The 22,738-nt window shown below is 40.3% G+C and overlaps 1 pseudogene; it reads right to left on the bottom strand.

The window, feature by feature from the left end:
• LOC121488837 lies at positions 1 to 21,659 on the bottom strand (annotated as a pseudogene).
• Between the last annotated feature and the right edge of the window lie 1,079 nt (positions 21,660 to 22,738).

Genomic DNA, 22,738 nt, shown 5'->3' with positions numbered 1-22,738 from the left:
TTATATCATGAGTTGTAATCCCCCATCCACTACTAGAATATGCCCTATATGGTGATTCTAACTCATGACCCTGAGATCAAGAGTCAGATGCTCTGAGTCAGATGCTCAGATCATGAGCCAGGCAGGTGCTGTATATGGCGATTCTCAAAGAAAAAATGTGCACATCGATAGGTCTCCAAACCTCCCAAGAGAGGTATTTTTCTTTACATGTTCAAGTCTTTCGTCCTATCTGTGTGGACAAATACTGGTACAACTACATTCACTGCAATTTTCTTTCTTGTAACTTCTTTAGCAAAAGTATATGCAAATTCAATGCATCTTCCTTTATTGACGCTGTACAAAGATTGGCCAGAATTGCCTTTGAAACCAGTATGTCCTCTAGTAACAATAGATCCTCTTTGGTGTTGAATCATAGCCTTTCTGGCAGCTTTCCAAGTCAGCACGGAACCATCAGGTTAGTATGTGCCAAGATATCTTATCTTCAGCTTTTTTTCTTACTAAAAGGCTATCCCTATTAATTCCAGCTGCATTTACTAAGAGATAAAGACCTAAATTTTTCTCCATCTCTTCAAATGTATTTTGGCAGCATCATAGCTAAATGCCAAATGATTTCCACCACAGTCACCAGCACCAGTGGCTTTGGCCACTTCCAGACTTCTGAGGATGATGGCCAATCAGTAGCCCTTCTGGGCCATTAATTGGGTCACTGCCCTGCACTGTGGGAGCCCCCCTCAAACAGAGCACACTGTCCATCTTAGATCTCAGAGCCACAAAATCAGGAGAAAGAGAGCTAGCAGATCTTTTCCAGATTCCTTCAGCTTTTAAACCATCATGGCTGAAATGGAAAAAAACAAAAAAAACAAAAAAAGGCCAAACTGCCACAAAGAAGTACCACTGTACCGTTTCTGCTCCTAGTGCCCCAGTTTAAAGGTTTTGAGAGTTCCAAAAAAATAAATAATAAATAATAAAGTTTTTGAGAGTCCCACTGGTACCTCTACTTTTCCTGCAAATCATAGTGAATAGGGGCAATAAGATTTTGATTAAATGAGAATATTTTACCAAGTTCTTTATGACTGTCCCAGTACCTTTAACACTAAGGAGGAGTAGGGATAGTATCCCCCAGGTGGAACAAAATATTGTCTAACAATTTGTGTAGATATTACAGTTCTTGCAGTGGTGTTTCTGCCTGAGAAGTCTTTATCACCCAGAAAATTTATAAGTTATCTTGATCACAGGTTCATAACCTTATGACTTGGATAAATGAATAAAGCCCTTCTTTATATATTTAAAACTCCCCTGGGACATGGTTCAGACCCATATATATCCCACCTTCGCAGTTCTGGTTTTTTTCTGGGTTATGGTGGTACAGATTAAGCATAAGTCCTTCATATCTCTAGCTCCCATGGAGAAATTTCCCCATAAACTCTTATTTGTGGTGGAAACAGAGTGACTGGATTTTGGCTAACATTTACCTCATTTTAGGGGTGCAACCAAATGGCCATCTTAGCTGCATTAGGAATCATTAAAATTAACGGAACAATTTGGTTTTAGCGAATGTTTCTTTTTTTCTGAACCTGAGGCTGAATACCCCATGTCTGAAACAAATTTTATGTATAAATATATTCATCTTCTTATATTTGTCTCATCATAAATCAGTCCTATCAGTAAGGACAAAAGGGCCACTTATTTTAATGATCTACCAATGCATTCCTTTCATCTTCTTTATCATTACTCTTTTGTGGCTATTAGTTCCACCACTTGGTCTGACCCAGCTTTGGGTGGAAGATTATCCTCTTATACAGTTTTATATAGTCTCTGCCTAACCTTAGTGGTATCGACCTTGATCATTTAAGAAGAACATTTGTTCCACATTCTCTAGGGAAACATCAACTCGATCTTTCTGTTGGACACTCAATTTTACAGTTGCTCTTATAGAGTCACGAGGCTCTCCTTCATCAAGTGGTGGAAGCAAGACTGTGGGGTTGAGATGATTACAGTGACAAATGGTCATGCAAGAGTCCAGCAATAGTAGTCGTTAATTGCATCCTGAGCCATGCTTGATGTTGCTAGCTACTAGTTAGGATTTAACAGCATGTGGAACCTATGCAATTAGTGGTGTGGCAAGGGTAACATCCACAGAAGCATCTACCAGTTTTACAACCACAATCATGGCACATAATAGGGAGGAAGACACCACCCATTGAATCTAGAGAAGTACTTGAATAGGAGGTGGTGTTTCCCATGTTGTTGAGCCAAAGCCTCTACCGTTGGTACCCTCCTGCCACCCTCCCCGCGCACCCCCCGCCTTTTTTTTTACTTCTGCACAAGGAAATGTACTGAAAGGACATAAGATGATTTTTTAAAAGAGTTTATTTATTTATTGTTGAGAGACAGAGAGAGAGAGGCAGAGACATAGGCAGAGGGAGAAGCAGGCTCCCCGTGGGGAGCCCTTTGGGGGACTCAATCCCAATACCCCAGGATCATGCCCTGAGCTGAAGGCAGACGCTCAACCGCTGAGCCACCCAGGTGCCCCAAGATGATTTTTGTTTTGTATTCCAGTAGACTTGGAATTAGAATCACCTATAATTTAGATTTCCAAGAGACAAGTCAGTTGCAGCTTCTCAAGTAAATTCTGGTTACCTGTTTTTGATAAGTTTTTGAAGGTATGATAGTTGCCTATCATACCTCTTAAATTATGCAAATCCTGTCAATTCCCATGTAGTTGTTAAGTTTGGGTATTGCTGGATCCATTTAATCCAATGTGGGGGTAGAGTGTCTTCTTAGGTAGAGAGCTCACCTCCTAAATACTGAACTACCTCTTGACAAAATTGTAACTTTTCCTTCAGGCTTTACCATATTAAGCCACTTGTTCTTCCAAGAGATAGGTTGAATCCTTGTTTTCCAGGAGAGATAAATACGAAGTAAGATCTTCTATATTTAATGAAATCTTAACCTTTTAGGAGTGTTACCTTTTTTAAATGATTACTTAAAGGCTGGAAGGAATATAAAGTTGCTTGTGTGAACCCCTGAGGCATTACTGACCAAATATGTTATTAGTCATTCCGAATAAAGGAAAACCTATCAACTGTCTTTATTTATAGAAATGCTAATGAACGTGAGGCCACTACCATGAACTATTTACCAGTAAGTGGAACTAGAAAGAGAAGAACATTAACATTACACACTTCTGGAAACCTAGGAATAACTCCATGAATGGCTCTTAAGTCTTGCACAAATTAATATCACTTTCCCCTAGGTTTGTAAGAAGAGCATGCTTAACTTGCACAAGGAATGTTTTGTTGTTGCTCTGAGGATCTGTGACTGGTTTATTCCTTGAATAACTTCTGATTTCAAAGGATATTTTTTTTTTAATTTTTTATTTATTTATGATAGTCACACACAGAGAGAGAGAGAGAGAGGCAGAGACACAGGCAGAGGGAGAAGCAGGCTCCATGCACCGGGAGCCTGACGTGGGATTCGATCCCGGGTCTCCAGGATCGCGCCCTGGGCCAAAGGCAGGCGCTAAACCGCTGCGCCACCCAGGGATTCCCCTGATTTAAAAGGATATTAAAATAGCTTCAGCAATGACTGGGAAGGACTACCCATATCCTTATGAGTTCTGTTCCCATCATATTCCTTCCATCAATAGAGCTTTTGTTCATAAATTGTCATATGCCAGTTGGATTAAGGAAGCTCAAATTCCAAGAGTCAGGGCACCTGGGTGGCTCAGTGGTTGAGCGTCTGCCTTTGTTTGGCTCAGGCTGTGATCCCGGGGTCCTGGGATGGAGTCCTGCATCGGGCTCCCCGCAGGGAGCCTGCTTCTCCCTCTGCTTACGCCTCTGTCTCTCTGTGTCTCATGAATAAATAAAATCTAAAAAAATAATAAAGTTCCAAGAGTCATTGTCTAGGCCAGTTTAAGAAAGTCAAGTGCAGAAATAATACGCTGTGAAATTGTGTTTCTAGTGGTTCTTTATTTTCTGAGAACAATCCTTCCGGTGAGCACTTAATCTGACGGCCACATTTAAGTGAAGTGCTTCTGCCAGGTGGCCGGCAGGCATGGAAGCCGGGGAGTGGTCAGTGCTGTTCTGTTGGGGCTGATACGGTAGTCAAAGGCTCAGTGGGTGTAGAAAAGGAAGCGGGCTTGGAATACCTTCTGTAAAACATCAATTTCCCTGAGTGACTGGTTGTTTTATTGCAGTGGGGCTCAGGATAGAAAGAGTAGCTCTCGTGTCAACCAGGAAGTGGCCTCCTTGTCTCTTTCTGTTCACAGATGTGGTGGGCAGGGTCCTCATAATGCCCTCATGCCCCAGGAGTCCTGTCACTGGTTATTCAATCAAGCATTGATCTAGGTGCCACCAAGGAGGGATTTTGTAGTTGTAATTAAATTTCTACATCAGGCGACATTAGGATTCAGAGATTCTCTCTCTGTGCACACCTCACCTAATTATGAGTCCTTAAAAGCAGAGGATTTTTCTTCTAAAAAGGGAAGTCAGAGAAATTCCAGGAATGAGAAGGAATCCAGGTGCCATTGTTGGTGGGCAAGAGAGGCCACGTGAAGAAATGTGGTAGCCCCTGGCCCCCAGCCTGGCCGACAACCAGAGAGGAAACCAGGACCTCAGTTCTCACCACAGAACTGAATTCTGTCGGCTTCCCGAATAAGCTCCGAAGTGGATGCTTCCCCTGAGCCTTCAGCTAAAAACCCAACCTGGCCATCCCCTTGTTTTCAGCCTTGGGAGACCCTGGGCAGAGAGCCCAGCTGAGCTCACTCCTTCTGACTGACAGAGCTGGAGAATAATAAATGGGTGTTGTTGTAAGCCGTTAAGTTTGTTAGGCATCAAAAGGAAATTAATGCAATAATTTCTCTTTTTCCGAAAGAGGGAACAGGGAGCATAGCTGAGCACTTTTATGGCCTTTGGAATTAAGTCCCTGGAGCTCTTTTGGCTACAATTAACATTTTGCTTTCAAGACAAGTCTGGTGTGGAAGCATAAACCAGGTATTTGACCCACCTCCACGAGGACGTGCCACAGTCAGGAAAAATCCCACATGACTCACTCTGAGATAAACAAAAACAAACAAACATACAAAAAGCAGGGTCTTCACATTTTATTCTAGTCCTCTCAAATAAAATATCAAGCATTTCCCACAAAACCATTGGATGCTTATGAATATGACAACCAATGAGAAACGTGAGCAAATATCTGGCTTCTCACTAGGAACAGACTATTGGATACGTGACAGCCGTGGCAATATTGCAAGAATTGTGTGTATGTGTGTGGTTGTTGTTCTTTTAAACATTTATGCTTTATTTTTTTAATTTATTTTTTTATTTTTTTATTTATTTATGATAGTCACAGAGAGAGAGAGAGAGGCAGAGACACAGGCGGAGGGAGAAGCAGGCTCCATGCACCGGGAGCCTGACGTGGGATTCGATCCCGGGTCTCCAGGATCGCGCCCTGGGCCAAAGGCAGGCGCCAAACCGCTGCGCCACCCAGGGATCCCTAAACATTTATGCTTTAAATAAATGAGTAAATGCTTCTGAAGTCTGACTCCCTTGCTCTTTGCCCATCAACTTGGTCTTTTCTTTCCCAAACACTTTTGCCTCTGAGTCTTCCCTTGATACTGGACACATTTTTTTTTTTTTCAAAGTCTCTGCTGTTGGTACTATCTCTATCTTTTCTCCATTTTAGACTTTATTCTAGATTAACTGAGAACCAGAATTCTCACATGTCTTATCCCTGGGGTTCAGGTTTGGTGTGAGATCATTAAATTGGAGGGCCATGGATTTCTTTCCTTTTCTGTATTCTTCATCCCTAAGTGTTCTCTGATAACATCCTGCTCTATTTTGCAGGTCCTCTAAGATTGCAATGTGCCCAATTTCTTCGTATTGATTTAGGAACTTGGGGACTCAATGTATGATGACTTATTCAGACAGAGCCCTTTGGTGGTTTGCTTCCCTGTCTGTATCTTACTCTTTGTAAGTAACTTTAGTGAAATGTAATTCATATACCAGACAATCTGTCCATTTAAAGTGCACAATTAAATGTGTGTTAGAATATTCCCAGAGTTGTGTATCCATCACCACAATCCATTTTCGTATATTTCCATTGTCCCAAAAGAAACTGTACCCCTTAACCATTATCCCCCTCAGCCTTCAGCAACCACTAACCTACTTTCCGCCTATAAAGATTTGCCTATTCTGGACACTTCATATAAATAAAATCATACCATGTGGACCGATCCAATGTGGATGATCTAGCTATGGCCCTTTGTGACTGGCTTCTTTCACTTGGCATAACATTGTTAAGGTTCATCCATGTTGTAGCACATATTACTACTTCATGTATTCTTGCCAAAAAATATTCCCCTGCATATACCACATTTCATTGGTTCATTCAACAATTGGCAGACATTTAAGTTGTTTTCACTTTTTGGCTATTGTGGATGCTGCTGCTATGAATATCAGTTTACAAGTATTTGTGTAGACATATATTTTTATTTCTCTTGAGTATACACCTAGGAGTGGAATTACTGGGTCATATGGTACTTAAGGAATTGCCAGACTGTTCTCCAAAGTGGCTGTACTATCTTACATTCTTACCAGTAGTGTGTGAAGTTACAAAATTGGAAATTGTGAATCTTACAACTCCATTCTTTTTTCAATAATTTTTGGCTATTTTAGGTCTCATGAATTTCCTTAAGAAAATCAGGGCACCTGGGTGACGCAGTGGTTGAGCCTCTGCCTCTGGCTCAGGTTCTGATCCCAGTGTCCTGGGATGGAGTCCCTCATCAGGCTCCTCTTGGGAAGCTTGTTTCTCCCTCTGCCTATATCTCTGCCTCTCTCTCTCTGTGTCTCTCATAAAAAAATTAATAAAATCTAAAAAAAATTTAGAATCAGCTTGTCAATTTCTGAAAATAAGTCAGCTGAGTTTTTGCTAGGGATTGCATAGATTCTACAAATCAATCCAGGGAATATTGTCATATTAATATTAAGTCATTCAATCCACGAACATGAGAAGTCTTTTCATTTTTCTAGGCCTTCTTTCATTTCTTTCAACAATGTTTTATAGTTTCCAGAGTGCAAGTTATGCATTTTTTAGTTGAATGGATTCTTAATTATTTTTTATTACTTTAGATGCTCTCTGTGAGAAGTATTTGTTTTTCTCAATTACTTATTCAATCTCTTTTCTTTATATATGCATACTTAGATTTTATTTTATTTTTTTTTTCTTGAGTCAGTTTTAGTAGTCTGGGTCTTTCTAGGAATTTTTTCCATTTCATCTAAGTTATCTAAGTTGTTGGCACACAAGTTTTTCATAGTATTCCCTCATGACTATTTTTTATTTCTGTACAAGATTATTTTTTATTTTGTGTTTCTGATTTCATTTCTGATTGTAGTAATTCTATTCTCTTTTATTCTGGGACAATCTAGCTAAAGGTTGGTCAATTTTGTTGATCTTTTCAAAGAACTCACTTTTAGTAGTATTGATTTTCTCTATAGTTTTTCTGTTCTCTGTTTTATCAAATTCCTCTCCAATTCTTATTCTTTCCTTCTTTCTGCTTGCTTTGGGTTATTTTGCTCTTCTTTTCTAGTGTCTTCAGGTGGAAAGTTAGGATTATTGATTTGAGATTTTTTTTTCTTATCTAACATAGATGTTTATAATTTTAAATTTCTCTCTAAGAACTGATTCAGTTGCACCTTATAAGTAAGTATATGCCTGATTTTCTTTTAGTTTATGCAGCTTGAATTTTATTTATTATTGTAGTGTAGTACACATAATATTTGTCTTTTAATCATGTTAAGTGTTATACCTGACTCTTGCATAAATGTTTCAGTTAACTTATATCTTACTTCTCCAATATTTTATGAATGGGTTGAAATTTGGATCCAATCTATTTTAACCAAGATGACTTCATGTATATCCCTGAGCAGTTTCCTATTTCTTTAGCATACTTTAGGCTTTCTAAATACCAAAGGCATATAATCCTTAGGATTATATCTTGCCTTTTCTGTGATTTTCCTTCCGAAGTCATGAAAATTAGGTTAATCAGTTGGTGAAGGCAAGGCCTAGAGTACAGATATCTAATAGACATCTAAATTGTTGGGGTGCCTGGGTGGCTCAGTTGGTTAAATGTCTGCCTTTATGTCAGGTCATGATCTCAGGGTCCTGGATTGAGTCAGCTTTGGGCTTCTTGCTCAGTGGGGAGCCAGCTTCTCCCTCCCTCTCTGCTTGCTCATTCTCTCTCTCTCTTTCTTTCTTTCTAGCATGTGTGTGCACTTTCTCTTAAGTAAATAAGTAAAATCTTAAAAAAAATAAATTATTTGGTAACTGTTTTTCCTATCTTCAGTGGGATTTGGGAACTCATTTGTTATAGCTATCAATTATACTCTCATCCAAGGTTTAAATACTACTGCATAAATGCTGCTAGCCAGGTGCAATAAGGACTTAAAGGGAAACTGAGTCATGATTTCATGTGACAGCAAGTATGGCTGCCAGGAGAGGAGGATAAGATTTCTCAGAGTTTGAGTCATATTGGAGAGCTCCCCTTCACCTATCTACAGAATAAGGGATTTGGTATGGCATAAGCATATATTCCTCACAAAAGGTTTTGGGGGAATAGGAGGCAAGAAGTGAAGTGTGGAGAAATTGAGGGTAACAGAAGCTCCATGATTTTGGAGAGCTCCGGAAGTATGTGGGGGATCAGAGATGTTCCTGATCAACTTTCTCCTTAATCCTGCTAAAGGACCTTACAAAAAGTCCAATATCGATCATTTCAGCATTTATAAATGTTTGAATACCTTAAAAAAATGGCTGTTGAATATTTGGAATCTCATCCTGTTATTTCCAGTGCTCCTCATGGATATGAAATCTTACAAAATCAAAAATCCCTCATAATGATCATTATATCACTAAATTATCCTTGGCAAAAGACTTCCACTTTGCCAAGTAAATGAAAGAATTAGTGTTATCATGAGTATACAGGTAAGAATTCAGAGACCACATTCATTTGGGGAATATAAATAATAGTGAAAGGGAATAGAGGGGAAGGGAGAAGAAATGGGTAGGAAATATCAGAAAGGGAGACAGAACATGGAAGACTCCTAACTCTGGGAAAGGAACTAGGGGTGGTGGAAGGGGAGGAGGGCGGGGGTGGGGGTGAGTGGGTGGCGGGCACTGAGGGGGGCACTTGACGGGATGAGCACTGGGTGTTATTCTGTATGTTGGCAAATTGAACACCAATAAAAAATAAATTTATTATTAAAAAAAAAAAAGAATTCAGAGACCGCCCCCAGGAGGAAGTGCTATTTATTTTCAGTTCCTAGTCCCAATGTTTAACAAAGAAACACACAGAAGGAATTCCTTTTCTAGTCAGAAAACAGGATGTTTAAATGTTGAAGTGTATAACATGGTGCTTTCTCAACTGAATGGTCAATTTAAGTTCAGCATTTTGGTAACCACCAGACCCTTAATGGGTATGGAGTCAGACACAGCCCAACCACAAACTTTCTGCAGAATTTTTAGAACAATACTCAGAGAGACAAACCACAGACAACTGCCATAAGTGTAGCAAATGACACAGACTTTCTGAGTCAAAAGGAGTTCAGTATTCTGGCCAGCACTCATTTTTATGAATTGATGTGTATTTGAATGAGAAGATACAATCGATAATTAGGACTCTGCAGATAGAGTTTGGCCTGGATGTTCAGAAGCTCAATTAACATCTTGTTCTCAGGCCTGGTGATGAACACTTCTTCCAGCAGATAGTTAGCATCACAAAATAATCTCATACCATGTGTCATGTGATGAATATTCCAATGCTGACCAGGATTCCAATGATGACTAAGAAAGAAAGATGTTACTGCTGTTGAGTGACTCACCATCAGAAGCAGCAGATTCCCTAACTATGGGCACACTCCCTACATTGGGCTGTCTGCTGCTCCAGAGGAGCAGAATCTACAATGCAATCTTGGTGGAACCTTCAGGATTGTTAAAGAATTCCTCAGTGACTGAGAAAATAGAATCTTGGATTTGTCTACTTCCTAAGCAATAGTACACTCACCCATGGAGATAGCCACTCCTTGGGCTCCTTGAAGGAAAATGTTAGTTTTTTTTTTCTAAAAAACCAGTTCATCATGATTATACTATACTCAAGAATTAAAGGTTGTACCATGGAACTGGTGGCATGAGTCCATAAGTCCATACAAAGCTTAAAACACAGATCCCTCTTATCATTGGTCAGGAAAAAGTCCTGGACCTGGAGAGGTCCAGTTATAATCTCACACTTTAGGATTCTTAGATACTTATCAACTTTAGCTGGTTTGAATCATTTGGGGTTGAAATACAGCTTTCCATTTTGACACATTTGAGGCAAATCCTACTGTAAAAGCATAGTTTTAACTTGAGTGTCCTCTAAGAGATGACTCTTTGATCTGAAGACTGCTTTATTTCAAAAAGTTATTTTATTTTATTTTATTTATTTTTTAAAAGATTTTATTTATTTATTCATGAGAGACAGAGAGAGAGAGAGAGAGAGGCAGAGACACAGGCAGAGGGAGAAGCAGGCTCCATGAAGGGAGCCCAATGTGGGACTCGATCCCAGGACTCCAGGATCACACCCTGGGCCAAAGGCAGGTGCCAAACCGCTGAACCACCCAGGGATCCACAATAAAAGTTTTTTTAAAGGTCAAATGAAGATCAAATAAAATCTTTTTAGAAGTCTCTTTATTGTTTATTAATTGTACAGAAACACTCTAAAAATTATTAAAAACCAAATTGTTTTGTTGTTTGTAGCGGGATTGATAATGACTGAATAAGCATCATTACTTTCTAAAGTCTTTGTTCAATACTTTGTGATGCATAGGTTTCTCAACTGGAATGACTTTGCCTGTCACCACCGCAGGGACATTTGGCAATGTCTGGACACATTTTGATTGTCACCACTGGGAGAAGGGGCATGCTATTGGCATCTTGTGAGGAAAGGCCAGGGATGGTGCTAACCTGTGTCAGTCCCCCACATCCATGAATTATTTGAATTAATTAAATTATCTGGTTCTTTCACAGGCACTCTTGGCTGCCTGTCTAACAGCTACTCTTCTTTGTTGACTGAACCAGATTTCCTTTCAGTTTCCTATCTTTCGTTATGTCGCAGACTGAACCAGTTCTGACCCAATGGGCAACCACCATTACTCTCTGAAGGTCAAGATGGTTAGATATGGGAACAGATACACACGGAGTTGCCCAACAGGATCCTGCTCATCCTTGCTTGCCTCTGCCCCACATTCATTTCTTCCTGCCTGCTGGCAAATAGCAGCCCCAGACCACCTCCAAATGTTTGGCTGAAAGTCCACACAAGTAAGAGCTTCCTGTAGACTTCTCCCCCTTGGAGATGTTGATGATGGGATGTGTTTGACTTCTCAGGATGCCTTGTTGGTCAGCCCTGATTCTCCAACTTCCCCTCTCAGACCTTCACTTATCTGGCTCCTCCAATAGCCAGTAAGGTCTGGTTCCCATAATAGATCATCATCCCAGTAGTTCTCCTTCTGACAAAGCCTAAAGGATGAATAGGGATATTCCTCAGTCTTGCACTGGACAGTGTTCTCTGTCCTTGGTGTTACGATATTTCCATCTTTTATTGCACTTAAGAGAGAGTCTGGTCTAATCCAGGAAGGACCATCACTCTGATTTGGGCAGGTTCTAAAATAGAAAGGCATCATTCATAACCTCACATATCCATTTGGGCATATTCATAGAAAAGGTGACTTTTTGATAAATCTAATTTTACTTTCAATTTTTGGAGAGAAAGTAGGCTATGTCATATATTTCTGAGAAGTGGATCTAGGAAGTTTTGCTCACTCCACCCCCCCCCCGCCCCACCCACTCACTCTAAATGTCCCCATGGGGTTTTTGCAATGATTTACTGGCATTGCATCAGAGCATAAACATATTTAATCAAGATCTGATCAAGGACAATTATTTTTTCCATCAAATCCTAAGCATAAGAGGCCAACCACACCTGAAAATCTTTTTGTTTAGATTTCTGGTCAGTTTCCTCTTTTTGAAAAAAAAAATGAGAAGAACCTTTTTCTGCAGTGTGTTAGGATTTACTCATTTACTCGTCCTTCTGGCTTATCCTTTTGACAGCCAGCACAAAGTTTCCGAGGAAGTAAGCTTCATGTTTAAACTATGTTTATGTTGGGGATCCCTGGGTGGCGCAGCGGTTTGGCGCCTGCCTTTGGCCCAGGGCGCGATCCTGGAGACCCGGGATCGAATCCCATGTCGGGCTCCCGGTGCATGGAGCCTGCTTCTCCCTCCGCCTGTGTCTCTGCCTCTCTCTCTCTCTCTCTGTGACTATCATAAAAAAAATAAATAAATAAAATAAAAATAAATAAACTATGTTTATGTTGAACTTTATCTGTCTAAAAATCAGGCATAAGGATCTGATTCTAAAATAATTATTTGTAGTAGAAAATTTTATATAGAAAAATTTATATATTTACATACTTAAATTTGATAAAAATTTATATTTAAATTTACCTAGAAAATTTTAAGGTGGTACATAAGTCACTATAGTTCCCTCAACCCAGAAATACCACTGACACCATCCTGAGCACTTTGATCTCATCTCTGGAGATTGTATATATTCATAGTTTACAAAATTAGGGCCAAATTATATACACTGAGGAGGTTAGTGAACTTCAAGAATAAAATACTCCCCTGATGCAGACTGGGGAGTAACGCAATATTTGAAGACATGTGAGAAATAAAACTATGCTGGTGTTAGGGTTGTTTAGAAAATAATTCTGAGAGAGTAGCAGAAGCATTATATCATTGACTTTTCTAAAGTCTTGGTTTTGATGATGGACACAATAATGCTGTGGAATAAACAATTTCAAAGTTTCAGTGGCTTGTAGCAAAAGCATTCACTCTTGGGATCCCTGGGTGGCGCAGCGGTTTGGCGCCTGCCTTTGGCCCAGGGCGCGATCCTGGAGACCCGGGATCGAGTCCCACGTCGGGCTTCCGGTGCATGGAGCCTGCTTCTCCCTCTGTCTGTGTCTCTGCCTCTCTCTTTCTCTCTGTGTGACTATCATAAATAAATAAAAATTAAAAAAAAAAAAAAAAAGCATTCACTCTTAATGCATGGCTCTCAGGGTCCACTGGGTTCGGGTGATCTAGGTGGAGCTACACTGGGCTCTGAGGTGCTCCAAGGGCCTCTTATCTTCTGACCAGCAGTGCCTGGAACATATTCTTCTCATGTTCAATGGCCAGAGCCCGTCGCTGAGCCAAACTGCACAAGCTCATTCAAAGCCTTTGTCTTTGCTCATAATCCAAATGACCACAGATGACAATATTGCCTTTACATTGCTGTTAAGAACTATAGTTTTGATGAGAGATGTGGGGCCAGGGTTTGAGCTTGTAAAGACCTCCAGTGAAAGGTCAGCCTTCACCCAGTGCAGTTTTTGGTCCTTTCTGTCCTTGAAGTAGGGACCAGCTCCACTTTTCCCATGTCTGCATCTCTGGTCTCCTTCATAGTAGGGCCTGGCCACCATGGGAAGTAGACATTTGGTGTCAGATAGATTTATGCTCTGGAGGCATTTTCCTTCCCAAATAGCCTTATCTCATCAGAATGCAGAAGGGACCTGGCCCAAGAGCTCCCAGTATTGATGACACCAGCCAATATTTCAGACACATCTTTTCCTTGCATCAGCAATGGCAGCTTCATCCCAACTTTAAAGGAAATGAGCAAGGTTGCAATTAATGCCCATAAATCACCCTTGCCTGGAGCAGACTTCTCTTTTTTGATTCCTCAATGCATTGTGGGCTCATCAAAAGGGCTCAGCTAAGACTTAATAAGTCAGTCTCATGTGACCTGATTCACAAGGGGGCAGTGCAGTGTGACCCTGAACACACAGAAGGAGGTCCCTCCCCCATAATGCTCTATCGTGCAGACCCCACCAGGTTGTGATTTTGGCTTCACCTCCCAGCATAGCCTCCTCTCTTGCTATTCCCCAGTGCCAGGTGGCTATGTGAACACAGTACAGCCCTGTGGCACTTCCAAGCTCCTCCATGTAATCTGTGTTTCTGTTCCACACACATCCCGCCCTGCAGTCTATAGAGCGCAAGACTCCTGAACATACATATGAGTGAGACTGGGTGTCCCAGACTCACAGACCTGCATGGGGAGGGCGTTAGTGGGAAGAGGTGGGCAGAGCTGGCTATGAGTTGTAGGTTTTGGCCCCAGCACCAACAGGAAGGGGTCCTGGCCTGCTCAGGGATAAATAGAATGGAGTCCCGGCCTTATCGCAGATGTCACAGCCAGCACTGAATGGCGGCAGTTCTGATAGTTATTTTAACCTTCCAGGGAGAGCTGAGCTCCCACCTGTTTGGCAAACTGGCCAAGCCTCTTCCAAGCTGGCCCTGGAGGCCTCCTCCCTACTCTGTGGTGGGCACTTAAATCTGTTGCACATGATGGGGCACCTGGAGACCTTGAGACATTCTTGGGGCATCACCACTCATAGCACCAGGGGTGCTGAGGCAGCCAGGGGCAGAAAGTACCATTCATGCAACTGGGAAGACCCAGGTCAGACTCTGAGCACTGAGCCCATAATGGAATGCCTACCCCACTTAACAAAACAGACATGATAATGGCTGTCTTATGAAATTTCTTACTGCAGAATTTTGCATAAGCTTCTTTTTTTTTTTTAAGATTTTATTTAGTTATTCATTAGGGACACACAGAGAGAGGCAGAGACATAAAGAGATAAGCAGATTTTCTGTGGGGAGCCCAATGTTTGACTCTATCCCAGGACCTCGGGATCACGCCCTGAGTCAAAAGCAGATGCTCGACCATTGAGCCACCCAGGGGTCCCTTGCATAAGCTTCTTGAGGTTGCGCTTTTCCTTCCCCATCCATGTATCTTTACATTCTGCTTTCCTGGTTTGCTTGGGTTCTTTTTTAAAACACTGAAGCTCCCCCCCCCCCCATCATACCAAACACACCAAAATGTCCCACCTCCAATATCAAATGCAATTTTTATCTCACTATGTATCAGTGGAATTATAATTGACTATTTGACATGAAAAATACATCTTAGAGACATTTAACTAAAATTAATGCAGATCCTGTGCTTTCTTCCAAAAGTTGGAATCAATACTCTCCCCTCCCAATCCCTCCTCAAGCTATAGGCCCTTGGAAAGCTGGTACTTGTAATTAGTCAGCCTGCTGGGCTCTCCAGTGGCACTTGAAATGCACTGTCATCCAGACCCAGAGAAGAGCTGACACTTGGTGACTCTAGTCTCTGCACAGTCACAGAATCCTGGGGTTCCCAGAAGGCAATTTTCTGGAGAACTTACTCTCATGGGAGTTTGTAGTTGCAACTGGAAGATCACAACTGGAAGTTTACTTGTTCAGCAATCAGAATTCATTCACATCGTATGCAACCCTAATGCCAATGTTTGTTTTATTCTTGACACTGTCCCTGAATCAGGAGCCCCGAGTAAAGCAGGCCAGGAATGACAGGTTTCATCCCCGTGTAGCTGGCCTCCTGACAGCAAGGTGGGCTGAAGGCAGAATGGCTAGTCTTTCTGTGACACCCCCAAGTCACCTGTGTCCCCTGAAAGACTGGGCTCCCCAGGAGCATCTCCCACCTGAGTGTCATGGGTGCCAAGAGGTCAATCCTGAAGGACAGATGGAAAAAGCAGAAATCAGGCAGGGAAGCAGAGGTAGAAGTGACAGATAGAAACGGCACAGGGCAATCCAGGTGCCCAGGATGCAAATGCCCAGCCACATTTGCAGCTTGCTCTTGAGGCCTGTCCACAGTAACCATGGCTGCAAGACGCTGTGGACAGAGGTTGCTGATGTAAAAGGTGCTAGGCCCATGCTCAATCCACATGGACAGGGTCAGAGGGCCATGGGCCTTCTGAAAGTGAGGCATGTAAGTCACATCTCAGGGAGCACAGAGCTCTTGTACACAGGATGAGCAAAGAAATGATTGGGCTGGACTCTTGGATAACTATTGGCAAATGGCAAATGCATCATATTTATATTGGAGATGATTATGGAAAGACAGAGCATGAATTTAGCCATGGGATTTTCTGTACCTCTGACCCAATTCCTTCCAGCTGCTTTTGTGGGACATCTGGGGCCTGCTCCTCTGTGAGGGTGGTGCATGGGGAGCAAGTGGTCTCTCATAGCAAACACTTGGGCTGCTCTGCGGCAGGCAGTGTCACTGATCATAGTTACGGGAGAGTAAGACAAGTCTTGATTCAGGGTGGTAGTGCCCAGGGAGATGTTTGTCTGCAGAAGAGCCCAACCTCTCTTTTCAATATCACAAAAAGTTAAGAAACAAACCAAAGAAATCTTTCCTTCAATGACTCTATCACTTAACACACAAATGCATGTATTTCCTTGGCACATAAATCATAATATACTTTCAGCTAACATAAAATTTTCTCTCATAACCTAATTCTACATCAATTTTTTTAAGACTCCAATTCATGATTATTTAGGCATAATGAAAGGAAACAAGTTGATATTAAAAAGGAGAGTGCAGTAAAAAGTTTGCTTTGTACAAAGTGCTCACACAAAGTTGCTAAAAGAACTATATATATATATATTAATACATACTATGTTGATCAAAACAAACTGTGTACTTTTAACAATTTTAACTGAAGTATAATACAATATTATACTTCATACAATATTATATTAGTTTCAAGTTGTACAACATAGTAATTTGACATTTATACACATTATGAAATGCTTGCCATGATAAGTATAGTTATCATGTCACCATGCAAAGTTATTACAGTATTATCGAATATATTCCCTATGTTGTACTTGATCACATTTTAATAGGCATGTTATAAGACATTTATATGTTTGGAAAAAGCCACATTGATTTATTTCAATAAAAAAATTTTTATTTCTAAAAAAAAATCCAGGAATTTCTAACTACAATATAAGAGGGAAAAACCTCTAGGATAAAAAAACAGCTCTGGTTCTAGACAAGCTTGTGGAGATTTACTTCTCTCAGGTCCTTTCTGCTAAGATAACTAAAAGCCCTGGAGGTAATTCTTTACCCATTCATCTGTGGATAAACACTTACATTGCTTCCATATCTTGGTTATTATAAATAATGTTGTAATAAATATTGGATGCATGTGTCTTTTTCAAATTAGTGTTCTCATTTCCTTTGGGTGAATATCCAGTAGTGGAATGACTTGATTGCATGGTATTTTCACTTTTAATTTTTTGAGGGACCTCCATACTGTTTTCCACAGTGGCTGCACCAATTTATATTCCCACCAAGAGTGTGCAAGTGTTCTTTTTTTCTCTATGTCCTCGCCAACACTTGTCATTTCTTGTCTTTTTGATTGTAGTCACCCTGACAGGTGTGAGGTGATAAATCATTGTGGTTTTGATTTGCATTTCCCTGATGATTAGCGATGTTGAGCATCTTTTCATGTGTCTGTTGGCCATCTGTATGTCTCCTTGGGAAAATGTCTGAATAGATTGACCATTTTTAAATCAGATTGGTTTTTGGTGTGGAGTTATATAAATTCTGTATGTAGTTTGGACATTAAACCCTTAGTGGATACATCATTTGCAAATATATTCCCCCATTCAGTAGGTTTTGTTGATGGCTTCTTTTGCTATGCAAAGTCTTTTTATTTTGATGTAGTCCCAATAGTTTAATTTTGCCTTTGTTTCCCGTGCCTAAGGAGATATATCCATAAATATGTTGCTAAAGCTGATGTCCAAGAGATTATTGCCTATGTTTTCTTTTAGAAGTCTTATGGTTTCAGGTCCCACATCTAGGTCTTTAATCCAGTTTGAGTTTATTTTTGTGTACGGTGTAAGAAAACAGTCCAGTTTATTCTTTTGCAAGTAGCTGTCCAATTTTCCCAGCACAATTTATTGAAAAGACTGTCTTCTCTTCATTGTTGATTCTTGCTTCTTTTGTGATGGATTAATAGACCATATAAGGATGGGTTTATTTCTGGGATCTGTATTTTATTCCATTGACCTCTGTATCCATTTTGTGCCAGTACTATATTGTTTTGATTGAAATCTAGGATTGTGATACCTCCACCTTTGTTCTTACTCAAGAATGGAGGAAGAAGACGATTTGATTATTGGAGATTATTATTTTTGATATGATGAAAATTGATATGGTTATGAACAAAACTCAACATCATTTTATGAACAATTCTCAGCAAACCTGAAATAGAAGAAAACTTCCTAAACTTGAGTAAGAGCATCTACAAACAGCCTACTACTAACAGAATACTCACTGGTGAAAGATAAATTTCTTTCCTCTAAGATCTGGAGCAAGATAAGATGCGCTTTCACCACTCCTACTCAGCATAGTACTGAAATTCTTAGCTCCAAAAGGCAAGAATAAAGTTAAAAAGCATACAAAACAAAAGGGAAGAAGTAAAACTGTTCCTGTCTGCAGATGACATGATTCTCTATGTAGACAATCCCAAGATACCTAGAAAAAAAGTCTTAGAACTAATACATGAGTATAGTAAGGTTGTGGGATACAAGATCAATACACAAAAATACATTGTATTTTTATAAGCAATAACATACAGAAGCCTAAATGTAGAAATACAATACTATTTGCAATTATTTGAAGGAAGAGAAATATTTAGTATAAAATCTACCAGAACATGTCCAGAATCTGTGTGCCAAAACTATAAAATACTGGTGAATAAAATCTGAAGTCTAAACATATGGAGATATTCTGTGTTCGTGAATAAGAAGACTCAACAATAACTTACTCCCAAATATTCCATTATCTTAATGCAGCACATATCAAATTTCCAGCAAGTCTTTTTGACATAGATAAGCCTATTTTAAAATTTACATGTAAAGGCATAGCTTAAGAAAGAAGAATAAAGTGTGAAGAATCACCCTTGGAGATAAAGTCTTACTATAGAGCTACTGTAATCAAGATAGTGATTGGCAGAGGGAGAGACATAGATCCCTGGAACAGAACAGAAAACCCAGAAATCAACTCAAATATGCTCAACCAACTTTTAACAAACGTGTAAAAGCAACTCTATGTAGGACAGATAATCTTTTCAAAAAATATGTTAGAGCAATTGAATATCTAGGGAAAAAAGAGAATCACAACTTAAACCTCTCACCTTATTAAAAAATTAACTCAAAATGGCTCAGAGCTTTAGTTGTAAAATAAAACTATAAAACTTTTAGAAGAAAACAGAGGAGGGACTCTTTGGGATGTAGGGCTAAGCAGAGCTCTTAGACCTCATTCCCAAACCACAATCCATAAATTAAAAAGTAATGCATTGGACTTCATCAAAACAAAAACTTTTTGCTTGTCAAAGATCCTTGTAAGATGATGAAAAGACAAGCTATGAGTGAAGAGAAAATATTTGTAAACCACATACATAGCAAAGGACTTTGTATATAGAACACATAAAGAACACTCAAAATACAAAAGTAAAAACAATAATGACAATAATAAAAACAAAATCACACAAAAAAGCTCAATCAGACAAATGGGCAAAATACATGAACAAAAAGCATTTCACCAAAAAGAGATGCAGAGGGCACATAAGTACATAAGAAGGCATGCAATATCATTAGCTTATTAAGGAAATGTAAATTTAAACCACAATGAGATATCACCACATGCTCATTAGAATGACTAAAATAATAATAGGGATAACACCAAATATGGCAAGGCTGTCAAAGAAACTGAAAATCTTGTACGTTATTGGTGGAAATGTAAAAATTATATGGTCACTCTTGAAAGTAGTTTGTTTCTTAGAAAACTAAACGTGCATTAACCATATGATCTTGCAGTGAGATAAAAACTTACATTCACACAAAAATGTGTATATGAATGTTCATAGCAACTTTATTCGTGCTAGTCAAAAAGTGGAAACAACCCAAATGTCCTTCAAAGGGTGTAAGGTTGAAAAGACTCTGGTTCATCTATAAAATGGAATAACAGCAATAAAAAGAACAAACATTTGACCTACGCAACAGCTTGGTAGATCTTAAGGGCAGGATGCTTAGTGATAAAAGCCAATCTGAAATGGTTACATGTGGTGAGTCAATTTAAAGCACCTTCAAAATGAAAAAACTATAAAGTTGGGAAACAGATTAGGGGTTGTCATGAACTGAGCCAAGAGTTGGCCAGATGGGTGAGGTTACTAAGAGATGATAGAAAGTTCATCAGTGATGATGGAACAATTCTGTGTCCTGAGCATGGTGTTGCATGAATCTGTACACAGAGGAAAACTGCAAACTCCTCCCCAGCACACACACACATACACTTATACACAGACACACATACACACAAATGTTAGAGAAAGGTAAAACTAAATAAGGTCTATAGTTAGTAGTGTGTGTCAAATGTTAATTTATTGGTTTTAAGATCATACTAAGGCCACCATTGGAGGGCTCAAAGAACCTCTATGAACTATTTTTACAACTTCTTGTGAAGTCTACAATTATTCCCAAATAAACAATTAGAAAAGCAACCAGCATTGATGCTTGTTTTTTACCCCTTTAATACAGATTTTCTTAGATTCTATAGTTAGATCTCACTCAGTTCTCCAAAATAACATCACTAAGCTATAGCAAAATCTGTGCTGTTCTGGTTGGAGACAGAACAGCGTTTACACAAATCTAACATTTTGTGGGAACACAACCCTGATCAGGTGGAGACGTGTTGCCTTACACATAGTCCAAGGCCAAGAAAATGTATGGTTACACCACCCACACATTTGATTTATGGCCAGAAACTTGAGTTAGAGTGTTTTCTATATACTACATTGTCTATATATGTGTGCACATGTGCACCCTGTACTGAGAAATAGAAGAGATAAATTCTTATGTCTTTTCTATTATAGCAAAGATAGAAATGGTTAAAATTGTATTTGGCAATGAGAAATGAGAGAATGGATATCATGTGAATCTTTGAAGAACTGCACTGTGGCATGTGGACTAAGAAGACACTGAAAACTCATCAAAAGGTGGATAATAAGTGTAAGTGCTGACAGGCAAAGGGAACTCCTATTCTGTATATTTCATGGCTTATAACTGGTACAAAAATAACAATTTTAACTATGGGTGAAAATAAGAAGGAAAGAAATACAGAAATGCAGAAGGAAGAAGGAGAAAAAAGGATGGAAGGAGGAAGGGAGGGAAGGAAGGAAAGAAAGGAGAGGAGGAGGAAGAAAAGGAAGAACGAAAGGAAAGTGGGGGGAGGGAAGTATCCCAGAGACAGATGGTCAGGTTCCAAGGACTCCTCCAACCTAGGTCTTTGGATCTCATCAGTCACTGTGGACAAGAGCAGAGCAGACCCATTGTCAATATCTGCAACTGCAAGGGAAGCACCAGTTGCATCGTTTTTATGCTTGGTGCAGGAGCTTTGCAGCCCAGGAACACTGTCCCTGATGCCCTGTATCACCTCGTTGGCACAGGACAGCAGCCAGGCCTGCAGTAGTCAGCTCCTGACAATTCCCCTGATCTAGCCTCCTTGACCAGTGGGCCAGGAGTTTGCTCATGTCCCCAGTGATGGTTTCTGCAGGTGGAGGTTTGGAGATGGGGAGAAGCCAAGAAGGTATCCCAAGGTCATCTTTTGAAGGTTCTACTTGGGTTCTCTGTTCTCGTTTCATGTCCCTCTGTCCATCTTAATGGCTAGCCCAGGAACAGACTTTAGGTTCAGCATCTAAAAGAAGCAACAGCTCTACATGAAGCCTTTAACCACTTCACATAGATGTGTGAAGTGAATCCTTACAGTAAATCCTACATTCTGCATCATACCTTATGGTTCTGCTTCCTTGGTGGAACCCTGGACACAAACCCACTCATTAGGACTGAGGATATGAAGGAAGCCAGGATCAGTCTTCCAGCTACAGTCTGAGGGTTTGAGTTTCTTGGGGATCTTTGCACTGCAGAAACAAACCACGCATCATGGGAGGACAGAGGAAGCCACAGGAGATGGCCAGGGATCAGAAAAGCCACCTGGAACAGAGACGGGTGGGCCTCCGGGTATACGACCAGGAGGAGGAAGACAAGCCCGGCAAAGGGATGAATGTGAGGTGGGGGAAAAGCCAAGAGAGTGGGAATCAGGGAATCTTGGTGTCTGCCCTGTGATAGTCAACAGAAGTTCAGAGAGAACCAACCTCTTCTTTCCTGAGCAATCAGAGCTTCCCTTGTCACTATTGCAATGAGACAGGTGATAGTTTGCCCTTTGTAGGCACTATTCAATATTGTGTCCTTGTCCTTCAGGGAGCAGTAGGCTTGATGGGGTAAGCGTGTGGGTCCTGGAATTGACAAAGTCCAGGTTTGTGTGTTTCCCAGCTACACCATGACCAGAAGTAGGATCTTCAGAAGCTACTTAACCCTCTGTGCCTCAGTTTCCCCATCTGTAGATAAAGATATCTACATCACGAGCTTGTTGTGAATGTTTAATGTCAAACACTCAGCACATGCCTGACATGTAGTAAGAGCACAGAAAATGTGATTCAGCTTTAAAATTCAAATGGGGAGCACTTGGGTGGCTCAGTGGTTGAGCATCTACCTTTGGTTCAGGTCCAATTTTCTTTGTGAGAGATAAATTAATTGAAAGGATCCTGCATCCTTGGAGAACATAAAATCAGGTTTATTGAATATGGCAGTGAGATTTGGGACACCTTGTCTCCAGAGACCCTTTCCTTGGCACAGTGCCAATAATCAGGAAGAGACTCAACTT

This window comes from Vulpes lagopus, chromosome 4, assembly GCF_018345385.1.
Source record: "Vulpes lagopus strain Blue_001 chromosome 4, ASM1834538v1, whole genome shotgun sequence".
In the NCBI taxonomy this organism is placed as follows: Eukaryota; Metazoa; Chordata; class Mammalia; order Carnivora; family Canidae; genus Vulpes; species Vulpes lagopus.
Note: the sequence above shows the minus strand (reverse complement) of the source record. Positions and strands in the feature narration are given on the sequence as shown.